We start from the raw sequence: 4,172 nt of genomic DNA, 5'->3' as shown, positions 1-4,172 counted from the left end.
GTTGCTCCTTCCAAAGTGAATCAGCTCACACTTTTCCACATTATACTCCATTTTCCATTTCTCAGCCCAGCTCTCCAGTTTATGTATGTCTCTCAGCATCCTTCGGCACTATCCACAACTCACCTGCATCATCTCACTTAGTATCATCTGCAAATTTACTAACCCATCCTTCTATGCCCTCATCCAGGTCATTTATAAAAATGACAAACAGTAGTGGACCCAAAACAGATCCTTGTGGTACACTACTAGTAACTGAACTCCAGGAAGAACATTTCCCATCAATTTCCACCCTCTGTCTTCTTTCAGCTAGCCAATTTATGATCCAAACCACTAAAACACCCTCAATCCCATGTCTCTGTATTTTGTGCAATAGCGTCCTGTGGGAACCTTATTAAATGCTTCACTGAAATCCATATACACCATATCAACCGCTTTACCCTCATCCACCTGTTTCACCATATCAACCGCTTTACCCTCATCCACCTGTTTGATCACCATCTCAAAGAACTCAATTAGGTTTGTGGGACACAACATACCCTTCACAAAACCGTGTTGACTATCCCTAATCAACTTATTCTTCTCTTGATGATTAAAAGTCCTATCTCTTATAACCTTATCCAAGACTTTACCCACAACCGAAGTAAGGCTCACTGGTTTATAATGACCAGGGTTGTCTCTACTCCCCTTCTTGAACAAGGGGACAACATTTGCTATCCTCCAGTCTTCTGGCTTTATTTTTGTAGACAATGATGACATAAAGATCAAAGCCAAAGGTTCTGCAATCTCTTCCCTGGCTTCCCAGAGAATTCTAGAATAAATCCCATCTGACCCAGGGAACTTATCTCTTTTCAAACTTTCCAGAATTGCTAACACCTCCCCCTTGCAAGTGTCAGTTCCTGATGAAGGGCTTATACCTGAAACGTCGATCTTCCTGCTCCTCGGATGCTACCTGACCTGCTGTGCTTTTCCAGCACCACACTCTCAACTCTGCTCTCCAAGATCTGCAGTCCTCACTTTCTCCTACTCACTCCCATCTAGTCTAGTAGCCTGTATCTCAGTATTCTCCTTGACAACATTGTCTTTTTCCTGTATGAATACTGATGAAAATATTCATTCAGCGCTTCCCCTATCTCCTCGGACTCCACGCACATTTTCCTACTACTGTCCTTGATTGGCCCTAATCTTTCTCTAGTTATTCTTTTATTCCCGCTAGACCTATAGAAAGCTTTAGGGTTTTCCTTGATCCTACCTGCCAATTGATTTTCATGTCTCCTCCTGGCTCTTCTTAGCTCTCTCTTCAGGTCTTTCCTGGCTAACTTGTAACTCTCAAGCACCCTAACTGAGCCTTAAAATCTGATCTTAACCTAAGCCTTCTTCTTCTGCTTGACAAGAGATTCAACTTCTTTCGTAAACCATGGCTCCCTTGCTCAACCACTTCCTCCCTGCCTGACCAGTACATACTTATCAAGGACACGCAGTAGTTGTTCCTTGAATAAGCTCCAGATTTCAATTGTGCCCATTCCCTGCAGTTTCCTTCCCCATCCCATGCATCCTAAATCTTGAGTAATCACATCATAATTGCCTTTCCCCCAGCTATAACTCTTACCCTGTGCTTTGACCCTATCCCTTTCATTGCTAAAGTAAACATAAACAAATTGCGGTCGCTGTCACCAAAGTGCCCTCCTATCTCCAAATTTAACACCTGGCCAGTTTCATTACCCAGTACCAAATCCAATGTGGCCTCACCCCTTGTTGGCCTGTCTACATATTGTGTCAGGAAACCGTCCTGCACATATTGACTAAAGTACTTGAACTATAGTGTTTCCAGTCAATATTTGGAAAGTTAAAGCCCCTTATAACAACTACCCTGTTACTCTCACTCCTATCCAGAATTATCTTTGATATCCTTTCCTCCACATCTGTGGAATTATTCAGAGGCCTATAGAAAATTCCCAACAGGGTGACCTCTCCTTTCCTGTTTCTAACTTCAGCCCATACTACCAAACGTCCTTTCTGCCATTGTAATTCTGTCCTTGACTAACAATGCCACACCTCCCCCTCTTTTACCATCTTCCATGTTCTTACTGAAACATCTAAATCCTGGAACCTCCAACAACCATTCTCATCCCATGTAATCCAGGGTATTAAGTACAAGAGTTCGCAAGTCATGATACAGTTGTATAAGACTTTGGTTCAGTCACATTTGGAATACTGCATACAGCTCTGGTCGCCACATTACCAAAAGGATGTGGATGCTTTGGAGAGGGTGCAGAGGAGGTTCACTCAGATGTTACCTGGTCTGGAGGGTGCTAGTTATGAAGAAAGGTTGAGTAGATTGGATTATTTCATTAGAAAGATGGAAGTTGAGGGGGGACCTGATCAAGGTCTACAAAATCATGAGAGGTATAGATAGGGTGGATAGCAAGAAGCTTTTTCCCATTTCTGGACTCAATTTCTGGGGGACACTGGTTCAAAATGAGGGGGGGAAACCTTAGGGGAGATATGCATGGAAAGTTCTTTATGCTCAGAGTCGTGGGTGCCTGGAATGTGTTGCCAGTGGATGTGGTAGAGGTGGGCATGATAGCATCATTTAAGATGTATTTGGACAGATACATGAATGGGCAGGGAGCAGAGGGTTACAGACCCTTAGAAAATAGGCAACAGGTTGAGATAGAGGACCTGGATCAGCGCAGGTTTGGACAGCCAAAGGGCCTGCTGTAATTTTCTTTGTTCTTTGTTCTTTGTATTCAGTGCTAGTAATAACTACCTGAGAATGCCCATCCTGGTTATCGAAGACAATGTGGCTAAGTCTCAGGAGGAAACCTTGAATCAGGTTGATGTGGTCTGGTTTCATGATCTCCACTGCTGGTCCAGGAGGAAGAGGGCAGTCAGTCTATGCACCATCTTATCCAATCGAACCTCCAGGTTCTTGCTGACAAAGTGGGCACTAAACTTGACTTGTCTGCCATGTCCTACATGAATGTCAGGAACCATTCATGGCAGTTTTGGACTAACAGTGTGTGCGACAGCCAGTCCATGTGTGCAACAGTCTTTAAAAGATGGTGTCATGCAAAGGATTCCGATCAGTTATGGGATATCTCAACAGTAGTGGTTCCGGGAGTGGCATGAGGTATGATGGGACCTAAGTCATGTGAGAGGGGTGTCACAGGAACTGAGACAAGTTTGTGAAGAAACAGTGAGAAAATCTGCAAGGGCTTGCAGCGAAAAATCCACCAAGAAACCTGATAGAACTGACACTGAACCAAAAAAGGAAATATTTAGCCCAGAGTCAATCTGACAAAAAAACACTGGCTAATTCTGTAGTTCGTTTCTCTGCTATTATTTATCAATATCAGCTTCGGTCACATTCTTACAGATTCAAAGAAATTTCACATCACTTCAATTCATGGTTGGAGTTTTGTAACTCCTTTTTGTTACAGACATGATGGCAAGGACTTAACTGAGCATTGTGAGTGAATGAAGAAGCAGAGGGGGCTGAACGATTGAGCTAGAAGGCGTCCATTGCCTTCCTGTCACAGCTGGCCTTGGGCCAGTTGCATGGATGGTGACAAATTGGGTTCAGTTGCCATCCTTAAGTGGTCAATTAAAAGTCAGCTGGCATTTTAGCAGCGACAGCTCGGTCCTCCACCCATCAATGCTGTTTTTACCTTCGTAAATGCAGGGTACACTATTCCCAGAGGTACTGATACGGCAATACCAAGTTGATTCATGGAGTTTACAGACTATGTCCCTTGTCCATCTCTCTGCTTCAAAAATCAGTTTAATAGATTGTCCCAGATAAGGGACATATCAAATATTAAACTGGTAAGAATCGAGACTACAGATGTTCTCAGCCCAGTACACTAACTGCTTCCTTGTCTCGGACCTTCGGATGACCATCCTCCAAGGTGGACTTCGGGACAGGCAGTAGAGGAAAGTGGCCGAGCAGAGGCTGATAGCTAAGTTCGGTACCCATAGGGAGGGCCTCAACCGGGACCTTGGGTTCATGTCACATTACAGGTGATCACCATTGCACTACACACACACAGATATTCCTACACACACACACTCTCACATACACACGGACACAGGTACACACAGACGTGCACACAGATATCCACACACATCCTTATAGACACACACACTCCCACACTCACACATGCACCCCCTCA

General features: G+C 44.0%; 1 non-coding gene across 1 annotated transcript; it reads right to left on the bottom strand.

Moving 5' to 3' along the window:
• Window positions 1-3,678: 3,678 nt before the first annotated feature.
• LOC122555971 lies at window positions 3,679-3,867 on the bottom strand. The gene has a single exon (XR_006313405.1). It is a non-coding gene; the product is annotated as a U2 spliceosomal RNA (small nuclear RNA).
• Window positions 3,868-4,172: the final 305 nt, after the last annotated feature.

This window comes from Chiloscyllium plagiosum, chromosome 1 (assembly GCF_004010195.1).
Source record: "Chiloscyllium plagiosum isolate BGI_BamShark_2017 chromosome 1, ASM401019v2, whole genome shotgun sequence".
Classification (NCBI taxonomy): Eukaryota; Metazoa; Chordata; class Chondrichthyes; order Orectolobiformes; family Hemiscylliidae; genus Chiloscyllium; species Chiloscyllium plagiosum.
The sequence above is the reverse complement of the archived record's forward strand: the minus strand, read 5'-3'. Positions and strand labels throughout refer to the sequence as shown.